We start from the raw sequence: 12,264 nt of genomic DNA, 5'->3' as shown, positions 1-12,264 counted from the left end.
TGGGACTGAGATTACTATAGCCAGAGGTTACTATATCAGGATTGGACATACATTGTATAGTCATACAGGCACATTGCTGGGACCTGAGATTACTATAGCCAGAGGTTACTATATCAGGATTGGCCATACATTGTATAGTCATACAGGCACATTGCTGGGGGCTGAGATTACTATAGCCAGAGGTTACTATATCAGGATTGGACATACATTGTATAATCATACAGGAACATTGCTGGGACTGAGATTACTATAGCCAGAGGTTACTATATCAGGATTGGTCATACATTGTATAGTCATACAGGCACATTGCTGGGGACTGAGATTACTATAGCCAGAGGTTACTATATCAGGATTGGACATACATTGTATAGTCATACAGGCACATTGCTGGGACTGAGATGACTATAGCCAGAGGTTACTATATCAGGATTGGCCATACATTGTATAGTCATACAGGCACATTGCTGGGGACTGAGATTACTATAGCCAGAGGTTACTATATCAGGATTGGACATACATTGTATAGTCATACAGGCACATTGCTGGGGACTGAGATTACTATAGCCAGAGGTTACTATATCAGGATTGGCCATACATTGTATAGTCATACAGGCACATTGCTGGGGACTGAGATTACTATAGCCAGAGGTTACTATATCAGGATTGGCCATACATTGTATAGTCATACAGGCACATTGCTGGGGACTGAGATTACGATAGCCAGAGGTTACTATATCAGGATGGGTCATACATTGTATAGTCATACAGGCACATTGCTGGGACTGAGATTACTATAGCCAGAGGTTACTATATCAGGATTGGTCATACAGTGTATAGTCATACAGGCACATTGCTGGGGACTGAGATTACTGTAGCCAGAGGTTCCTATATCAGGATTGGTCATACATTGTATAGTCATACAGGCACATTGCTGGGACTGAGATTACTATAGACAGAGGTTAGTATATCAGGATTGGCCATACATTGTATAGTCATACAGGCACATTGCTGGGACTGAGGTTACTATAGCCAGAGGTTACTATATCAGGATTGGCCATACATTGTATAGTCATACAGGTACATTGCTGGGACCTGAGATTACTATAGCCAGAGGTTACTATATCAGGATTGGCCATACATTGTATAGTCATACAGGTACATTGCTGGGACCTGAGATTACTATAGCCAGAGGTTACTATATCAGGATTGGCCATACATTGTATAGTCATATAGGTACATTGCTGGGACCTGAGATTACTATAGACAGAGGTTACTATATCAGGATTGGCCATACATTGTATAGTCATACAGGCACATTGCTGGGACATGAAATTACTATAGCCAGAGGTTACTATATCAGGATTGGCCATACATTGTATAGTCATACAGGCACATTGCTGGGACTGAGATTACTATAGCCAGAGGTTACTATATCAGGCATGGCCATACATTGTATAGTCATACAGGCACATTGCTGGGACTGAGATTACTATAGCCAGAGGTTACTATATCAGGATTGGCCATACATTGTATAGTCATACAGGTACATTGCTGGGACTGAGATTACCATAGCCAGAGGTTACTATATCAGGATAGGTCATACATTGTATAGTCATACAGGCACATTGCTGGGACTGAGATTACCATAGCCAGAGGTTACTATATCAGGATAGGTCATACATTGTATAGTCATACAGGCACATTGCTGGGACTGAGATTACTATAGCCAGAGGTTACTATATCAGGATTGGACTTACATTGTATAGTCATACAGGCACATTGCTGGGGGCTGAGATTACTATAGCCAGAGGTTACTATATCAGGATTGGCCATACATTGTATAGTCATACAGGCACATTGCTGGGGGCTGAGATTACTATAGCCAGAGGTTACTATATCAGGATTGGACTTACATTGTATAATCATACAGGCACATTGCTGGGACTGAGATTACTATAGCCAGAGGTTACTATATCAGGATTGGTCATACATTGTATAGTCATACAGGCACATTACTGGGGACTGAGATTACTATAGCCAGAGGTTACTATATCAGGATTGGTCATACATTGTATAGTCATACAGGCACATTGCTGGGACCTGAGATTACTATAGCCAGAGGTTACTATATCAGGATTGGACATACATTGTATAGTCATACAGGCACATTGCTGGGACCTGAGATTACTATAGCCAGAGGTTACTATATCAGGATTGGACATACATTGTATAGTCATACAGGCACATTGCTGGGGACTGAGATTACTGTAGCCAGAGGTTCCTATATCAGGATTGGTCATACATTGTATAGTCATACAGGCACATTGCTGGGACTGAGATTACTATAGACAGAGGTTAGTATATCAGGATTGGCCATACATTGTATAGTCATACAGGCACATTGCTGGGGGCTGCGATTACTATAGCCAGAGGTTACTATATCAGGATTGGCCATACATTGTATAGTCATACAGGTACATTGCTGGGACCTGAGATTACTATAGCCAGAGGTTACTATATCAGGATTGGCCATACATTGTATAGTCATACAGGTACATTGCTGGGACCTGAGATTACTATAGCCAGAGGTTACTATATCAGGATTGGCCATACATTGTATAGTCATACAGGCACATTGCTGGGGACTGAGATTACTATAGACAGAGGTTACTATATCAGGATTGGACATACATTGTATAGTCATACATGCACAATGCTGGGGGCTGAGATTACTATAGCCAGAGGTTACTATATCAGAATTGGTCATACATTGTATAGTCATACAGGCACATTGCTGGGACCTGAGATTACTATAGCCAGAGGTTACTATATCAGGATTGGTCATACATTGTATAGTCATACAGGCACATTGCTGAGACTGAGATTACTATAGCCAGAGGTTACTATATCAGGATTGGACATACATTGTATAGTCATACAGGCACATTGCTGGGACTGAGATTACTATAGCCAGAGGTTACTATATCAGGATTGGTCATACATTGTATAGTCATACAGGCACATTGCTGAGACTGAGATTACTATAGCCAGAGGTTACTATATCAGGATTGGTCATACATTGTATAGTCATACAGGCACATTGCTGGGACTGAGATTACTATAGCCAGAGGTTACTATATCAGGAGTGGTCATACATTGTATAGTCATACAGGTACATTGCTGGGGACTGAGATTACTATAGCCAGAGGTTACTATATCAGGATTGGTCATACATTGTATAGTCATACAGGCACATTGCTGGGACCTGAGATTACTATAGCCAGAGGTTACTATATCAGGATTGGACATACATTGTATAGTCATACAGGCACATTGCTGGGACTGAGATTACTATAGCCAGAGGTTACTATATCAGGATTGGCCATACATTGTATAGTCATACAGGCACATTGCTGGGGACTGAGGTTACTATAGCCAGAGGTTACTATATCAGGATTGGACATACATTGTATAGTCATACAGGCACATTGCTGGGACCTGAGATTACTATAGACAGAGGTTACTATATCAGGATTGGTCATACATTGTATAGTCATACAGGCACATTGCTGGGGACTGAGATTACTATAGCCAGAGGTTACTATATCAGGATTGGCCATACATTGTATAGTCATACAGGCACATTGCTGGGACCTGAGATTACTATAGCCAGAGGTTACTATATCAGGATTGGCCATACATTGCATAGTCATACAGGCACATTGCTGAGGACTGAGGTTACTATAGCCAGAGGTTACTATATCAGGATTGGCCATACATTGTATAGTCATACAGGCACATTGCTGGGGGCTGAGATTACTATAGCCAGAGGTTACTATATCAGGATTGGTCATACATTGTATAGTCATACAGGCACATTGCTGGGACCTGAGATTACTATAGCCAGAGGTTACTATATCAGGATTGGCCATACATTGTATAGTCATACAGGCACATTGCTGGGGACTGAGGTTACTATAGCCAGAGGTTACTATATCAGGATTGGCCATACATTGTATAGTCATACAGGCACATTGCTGGGGACTGAGATTACTATAGCCAGAGGTTACTATATCAGGATTGGCCATACATTGTATAGTCATACAGGCACATTGCTGGGACTGAGATTACTATAGCCAGAGGTTACTATATCAGGATTGGACATACATTGTATAGTCATACAGGCACATTGCTGGGGACTGAGATTACTATAGCCAGAGGTTACTATATCAGGATTGGTCATACATTGTATAGTCATACAGGCACATGGCTGGGAATGAGATTACTATAGCCAGAGGTTACTATATCAGGATTGGCCACACATTGTATAGTCATACAGGCACATTGCTGGGACTGAGATTACTATAGCCAGAGGTTACTATATCAGGAGTGGTCATACATTGTATAGTCATACAGGCACATTGCTGGGACTGAGATTACTATAGCCAGAGGTTACTATATCAGGATTGGCCATACATTGCATAGTCATACAGGCACATTGCTGAGGACTGAGATTACTATAGCCAGAGGTTACTATATCAGGATTGGCCATACATTGTATAGTCATACAGGCACATTGCTGGGGACTGAGATTACTATAGCCAGAGGTTACTATATCAGGAGTGGTCATACATTGTATAGTCATACAGGTACATTGCTGGGGACTGAGATTACTATAGCCAGAGGTTACTATATCAGGATTGGTCATACATTGTATAGTCATACAGGCACATTGCTGGGACCTGAGATTACTATAGCCAGAGGTTACTATATCAGGATTGGACATACATTGTATAGTCATACAGGCACATTGCTGGGACTGAGATTACTATAGCCAGAGGTTACTATATCAGGATTGGCCATACATTGTATAGTCATACAGGCACATTGCTGGGGACTGAGGTTACTATAGCCAGAGGTTACTATATCAGGATTGGACATACATTGTATAGTCATACAGGCACATTGCTGGGACCTGAGATTACTATAGACAGAGGTTACTATATCAGGATTGGTCATACATTGTATAGTCATACAGGCACATTGCTGGGGACTGAGATTACTATAGCCAGAGGTTACTATATCAGGATTGGCCATACATTGTATAGTCATACAGGCACATTGCTGGGACCTGAGATTACTATAGCCAGAGGTTACTATATCAGGATTGGCCATACATTGCATAGTCATACAGGCACATTGCTGAGGACTGAGGTTACTATAGCCAGAGGTTACTATATCAGGATTGGCCATACATTGTATAGTCATACAGGCACATTGCTGGGGGCTGAGATTACTATAGCCAGAGGTTACTATATCAGGATTGGTCATACATTGTATAGTCATACAGGCACATTGCTGGGACCTGAGATTACTATAGCCAGAGGTTACTATATCAGGATTGGCCATACATTGTATAGTCATACAGGCACATTGCTGGGGACTGAGATTACTATAGCCAGAGGTTACTATATCAGGATTGGCCATACATTGTATAGTCATACAGGCACATTGCTGGGACTGAGATTACTATAGCCAGAGGTTACTATATCAGGATTGGACATACATTGTATAGTCATACAGGCACATTGCTGGGGACTGAGATTACTATAGCCAGAGGTTACTATATCAGGATTGGTCATACATTGTATAGTCATACAGGCACATGGCTGGGAATGAGATTACTATAGCCAGAGGTTACTATATCAGGATTGGCCATACATTGTATAGTCATACAGGCACATTGCTGGGGGCTGAGATTACTATAGCCAGAGGTTACTATATCAGGATTGGCCATACATTGTATAGTCATACAGGCACATTGCTGGGGACTGAGATTACTATAGCCAGAGGTTACTATATCAGGATTGGACATACATTGTATAGTCATACAGGCACATTGCTGGGACCTGAGATTACTATATTAGGATTTACTATAGATTGTGCTGTATTACTGCTCTTATACCTGCCTATACTCAATGTCTTTACTAATCTCCCCACCCTATCCTACAGACCTGTACATTGCTCAATGGCTATAGATATACAACAAGAATCACACAATTACCTTTTCCAACGTTGTACCTTCTCCACCTCCCTGCTGTTACATCACTTCCTGTCTTTGGCTTCATTTCCTCCCTTCTGTGCGTTCCACCTGAGAGAAGTGATGTCGACATCTTGTGGTGAATAGGCTAACTGCAGCCTCTATCAGTGCAATCATCTGCACTCAGCCATCTATTATTATTATTATTATTATTATTATTATTATTTAGCATTTATATAGCATTGACATCTTTCACAGCACTGTTGATAGTATATTGTCTTGTCACTAACTGTCCCTCAGAGGGACTCACAATCTAATCCCTACCTTAGTAATTTATCTATGTATCCTGTAGTGTATGTTATTATTATTATTTACTGGGTTTATATAGTGCCAACATATTACGCAGTGCTGTACAATACATAAGATTACAGACGAGGTAACTGATAATACAGGTAGTAAGCAATAAGATACAATAACACAATACAGGTAATAAGCAATAAGATACACAATACAGGTAGTAATACAATGCCAGATTATACACTGGAGTGGAAGTCCCAGTACAAGTTCACATTACTTTGGGTGGAGTGTACAATCAATGAAGACACAAGGAGAGAGTCCCTTGCCAAAGGCTTACAATCTAGAGGAGGGGGTGGTGACACAAAAGGAGGGGGAGATGCTTCCAGAGGTTCTCAGCAAAGAGAGTTAGGGCAGCGTCAGGGTGGGGTAGGCCTCCTTGAAGAGGTGAGTCTTCAGGGCTTTTTTGATGATGTTGAAAGAGGAGGCATGCCTGATGGGCAGTGGGAGAGAATTCCACATTATGGAGGAAGCTCTAGTGAAGTCCTGTAGTCGAGCATGGGAGTTTGAGATGCGTGGGGTGGTTAGGAGGAGGTTGTTGGAGGGTGACCTGGTGTGTATCTGCTGACCAGGTCAGAGATGTATGTCGCGCAGGGCCAATTTAGGGGGAAGCCAACATAACTTATCTGTATTTTTTTTGTATGTTGGAGGAAACCAGAGTGCCAGGAATAAACCCCTGCAGACCTGGGGAAACCTACAAACTCCTTGCAGATAGTGCCCTGGCTGGGATTTGAACCTGGGACCCAGCGCTTCTAAACAGCCCGGAGGCTAGGTCTTTTGCAGCCCAGTGGAGATCCCCATGCTTCACTGGGCTGTTTAGAAGGGTCTAAGCCGTGGCAGGACACGTGAGCATGACGTCATGGCGGCAATCAAATCAGGCAACATAGATTCGGCGACTAGCCTAGTGGAAATGGACAGTGTCCATTCTCATCGGCTTTCATTGGACACATTCTCCCGTCTGGTCCTGGAAAATGTGCTAAGTTAGATTTTTTAAGCAAGTGTGAACCGACCCTAATACTATAGGGGAGAGTAGAGCAAGAGGGCAGTGGCTGCCCTGCCTACACCCATCCCCCGGCCTTCCTGGCTGCGTAGTATGAAAAAACAAACCTGTCCCAGGGTTGGCAGTGAGGAGTGACAGTTTTGATCTCTGCCAAATAGCCGGAGTAATTAGCTTGCCTTCAGAGTTAGCTTCAAAAAAGGCAATCAGCGTGTGCCCAAATAACTGTATAACTGCTGTATAACTGGCCATAAACTGTCACTCCACTGTGATAAGATGATATAAAAACAGAATCTCTCGAAGAACACCGTCTGAAATATTCTCACTCCTAGAGGAAGCTCTGGACTTCAAAGACCCTTTATCTGATCTGTAAACAACCCAGCTAAGTTCACCAAGTAGAACTGACCCTTCCGTAATCCAGAAATCTATTATTTTTATAATTTCTTGGCTTTTAAGGTTTTTTTTTAGAACAATTTGATGATGCTAGCAGCACTGTTTTTTCAGAGATTGTTAAGTTCTTTCTAACATACATTTCGGGAAACTTCCAGAATGATAGGACCCATGATCGTGTAGCAATACGGGTTTGAAGTACCACTGTATGGTTATTCCTGTCTTTTCTCTCTAGGCAAGAACTGCCCCCTGTTCCAGTTACACAAGGCTGGACTACAGCTACAGAGGGGGTTAAAACACAGCCCCCCAGTCAGGTCATGGTCCTTGTTTTATCATATGTTGTTGAATACCGTCCGACAGGCCATGTGGACTCTGGCAAGTGGCCATCTTGCAGAAATCCTCACAAAGGCCTCTGGCTGCATGGCATTCGCCATATCAGACTTTTCCAGACAAAGACTTTGGATTGCCGCATGGACTTTCAAATCCTTCAGCAAATACAGTATTTTGAACTGTATAATAGACAATCCATTTCCTTTCTCACCTCATTTCTATCAACTCAGTCTATTTGACTGGCAGGTAGATTTACTTGTTGGTTGTTAAGTATATTTCATAAAATTAACAAGATAATACTTACATTTATCTGGGCAGGTAGACAACCTAGGTTGGCCATGGAAATCCTTCAGCTTCCTTAAAGAGAATCTGTATTGTTAAAATCGCACAAAAGTAAACCTACCAGTGCGTTAGGGGACATCTCCTATTCCCCTCTGTCACAATTTTGCCGCTCCTCGCCTCATTAAAAGTGGTTAAAAACAGTTTTAAAAAGTTTGTTTATAAACAAACAAAATGGCCACCAAAACGGGAAGTAGGTTGATATACAGTATGTCCACACATAGAAAATACATCCATACACAAGCAGGCTGTATACACCCTTCCTTTTGAATCTCAAGAGAACATTTGTGTGTTTCTTTCCCCCTGTTCTCATGCACTGAAGTTTCAGGCTGCTCGTTTCTTCCTGCAAACAGCTTTGCCCTTGTCTGAATTTCCTCAATACGTGAAAGCCCAGCCAGCTCAGAGGACGATTTATCCAGCTTGTAAAAGATAAGAGAGAAGCTGCTCTAATCCTAAATAATACACAGGCAGTATGCATAGAGGGCCTGGAAGGGGGAGTTCATAGCAGAACCACAACACTGAAGAACTTGGCAGCCTTCCAGACACAGGCCGACAAGTCTGACAGGGGAAAGATACATTGATTTATTACAGAGACAGTGACAGTATAAAGTTCTGCAGTAAGCTAGAACACATTAGAATAGCTTTTGAAACTTGTAGGATGATAAAAAACAGGATGCAATTTTTGTTACGGAGTCTCTTTAAAATAGAGGGGGTTTGGCTTTACCCCACCTCCAAAAATATTAGTGGCCTGCCATGTTAGTCACTATTTGCTCGCTGGTGGTCTTCCCAGAACGAACGTAACCCGTCTGTAACTACGAAAGCAGCAGTATTGGGCTCATATGAGCAGCTGACCAACTTTCCATACAGGGGCCCTAAATCTAACCCTCAAGCTTTGGCAGTTACATGGAGGGCTTGGTCAGCGGCTAGAGCTCCTCTACAATCCCTGAACTCCTTCTCACCTCACACACCAATCTGGGGCAATTCTTAACTTCCACATTTCCTAACTATCCCAGACCCTATTATTTGGGCCCGCTATGGCATTAAAACTCTTGCACATATACAGGGAGAGCAATCCATACTTCCCTTCAGGGATCTTCAGCACCAATTTAACCCTCCTAACAAGCATCTCTTTCGTTACTTGCACTTAGGCATGCCTATAATGCCCAATTTAAATCTCAATCCCCTACTCTAGTTGTGGACAGCTTAGAATAGCTCCTCCTAACTAAAGAGCTACCCAAGACATTATCAGCAATCTATACTGAACTCCTGGTCATGAATAATAATAAATTAGACAAATGCTTCCAGAAATGGGTTACAGATATTCCAGTCATAGATAGGGATGCAATCCTGGAAGAATTCCCAACTACAGTAGTAAGATGTATATTGCTAACTCAGATAGATGCTGGAGATACCTTATAGAGCAAGTACATTTTATACATATCTTTTGGTCCTGCCCCATGATCGTCCCCTTTTGGAGGGAAATACTTAGAATAATAAATGGCTTGCTCCAAACGAATCTGGTGCTGAGCCCGGAAGAGGATGCTGCTGTGTCTCCTAGAGCCAATCAACTCTTTCCAAACACAAGCAGCTGCTCATTAAAATGTTATGTTTCCAAGCTAGAAAAGAAATAATCAAATGCTGGTGGAATACTGCCATCCCAACTATAGGTAAATGGGCTGGAGGCATCAATAGGATATTACCACTATATAAAACCACATCTTAACTGAAGATGCCCTAAGAAATATGACAGGATTTGGGGTTTCTAGGACAGGATAATGGATACTTCCAATATTTTGGACTAAACCCCAAATCACTCTAATACTTCTACCGTATTAAGGGGGGGGGGGGGGGGGGGTTGGAGGGAGGGGGGAGCCGGGCTGCAACATTCTTCTCCTTGTTTTCTTTTGCTTCTCTTTCTTCAAGAGCATCCTCGGATACTTCATCATCATATTTTTGAAATTGTCCCCCTTAGTATCCGGCTAACTTAATGCATTATTCTAATTGCATTTAATTGACCTTACCCTATCTGGATATGCATTGTTGAATCTAAAGATGTGTCTGATGTAATGCCTTGACTCTAATGTAATTTATATTTTGTAAAATGTTACTGTTAAAAAAAAAAAGTACATTTGTGTTTATAGTTTTATATTATTATCCTCCCAAGCGTTCAGTTTCTTCGGGATTTCTGTGTAAAAAGTGGTTCCATTAATTCTCGTGAAATTTTTGCTTGCAACTTACTATCCAGTCGCAGTTGAGTCAGCACCGGCTGTTACGGCAAGACATCAGGCTGTTTTAATTTCAATAAAGAGCTTTGATAATACCTGACTCAACGGTGACTGGATTGTGAGAGTGTGCAGAGACACTGGGAGTCTGAGCACGTGCATCAATTCGTTCCCTGGGTGCTTGCTTCATACGGAAGTGTGCTTGCAACTCACTAAAATCCATCAAGCAAGGGTCTACAGTCCTGGCCAAATTTTGAGACTGTCAAAAATATGAGTTTTCAAAGTTTGCTGCTAAACTGCTTTTAGATCTTTGTCTCAGTTGTTTATGTGATGTACTGAAATATAATTATAAGTACTTCATACATTTCAAAGGCTTTTATTGACAATTACATGAGATTTATGCAAAGAGTCAGTATTTGCAGCGTTGGCCCTTCTTTTTCAGGACCTCTGCAGTTCAACTGGGCATGCTTTCCATCAACTTTTGGGCCAAATCCTGGCTTATAGCAGCCCATTCTTTCATAATCACTTCTTTGAGTTTCTCAGAATTAGTTGGTTTTGTTTGTCCAGCCGCCTCTTGAGGAATGACCACAAATTCTCAATGGGATTAAGATCTGGGGAGTTTCCAGGCCATGGACCCAAAATTTCAGCACTTTGGTCCCCAAGCCACTTAGTTATTACTTTTGCCTTTGCTTGAAAATGCATTGTTCTTCACCAAACTGTTGTTGGATTGTTGGAAGAAGTTGCTGTTGGAGGGAGTTTTGGTACCATTCTTTATTCATGGCTGTGTTTTTAGGCAAAATTGTGAGTGAGCCCACTCCCTTGGAGGAGAAGCAACCCCCAACCACTAACATCACTACCTATACTTTGGCAATTATTTGATTGGTTCAGAAAGATTTCAGGTCTCCAAGTCAATATGGGTAAATCTCTGGCCCGGCCACTTAACCTCCCACCTCAGGTAGTTAAACTGTATAAAGCTACTTTCACTGACATCACCTGCCAGCGGTAAAAATGTCACCATGTTATAAATTTCAGAATGTAAATCAGGGCGGGGAAAGTTTTTACAATCGGCAAACTCTGACTAAATCATTTTAACATAATTATTGTAAAAATGAAGCACTTTTTATTGCATTACTTTCTGCTTTAAATGTTATTTGTACAGAAGCATAAAATAAATTCTTTATTTTTATCTGGTAAACGAGTAATAAGGATGCTAACCAGGCAATGCAAACGTTAAAATCACTATTACTTTTCTTGTTGATAAATGATCATTCCCCAGTTTACCTGACTCCTATTTGGTACACACAAAATTTGGTACAAAATGGAAGTTGCAGGGCATGCTGGGTTGTCCTTTTTTGCTTCTCTACTTTCCCCTCAGACTTAACTAATGCAGCCTAATTGGCTGAAGCCTCTTTCCCTCCTGTTGTCTCCTCCCACACCTCTGTTTCTCTCTGATTGGCCAATATTTCTCATGCTGAGACAATGCACTTTCTATAGTGAAGGGCAGGGCAATGCATACACAATCAGGCAGAGCAGAGTAAGGGAGGAAATGACACCAGGATTGGCTTCAAAATAGCCACAGCTAAAATGGGAAA

At 41.7% G+C, this 12,264-nt stretch overlaps 1 protein-coding gene across 1 annotated transcript in view; it reads right to left on the bottom strand.

Moving 5' to 3' along the window:
• LOC137535516 (zinc finger protein 432-like) overlaps positions 1 to 6,130 on the bottom strand; it is a 37,331-nt gene extending 31,201 nt beyond the window's left edge. Inside the window, exon 1 of the mRNA XM_068257357.1 lies at positions 6,065 to 6,130. The gene's annotated coding sequence lies outside the window, so the exon portion shown is untranslated. The remainder of the gene's footprint in view (positions 1 to 6,064) is intronic.
• Positions 6,131 to 12,264: the final 6,134 nt, after the last annotated feature.

This window comes from Hyperolius riggenbachi, chromosome 10 (assembly GCF_040937935.1).
Source record: "Hyperolius riggenbachi isolate aHypRig1 chromosome 10, aHypRig1.pri, whole genome shotgun sequence".
NCBI lineage: Eukaryota > Metazoa > Chordata > Amphibia > Anura > Hyperoliidae > Hyperolius > Hyperolius riggenbachi.
Note: the sequence above shows the minus strand (reverse complement) of the source record. Positions and strands in the feature narration are given on the sequence as shown.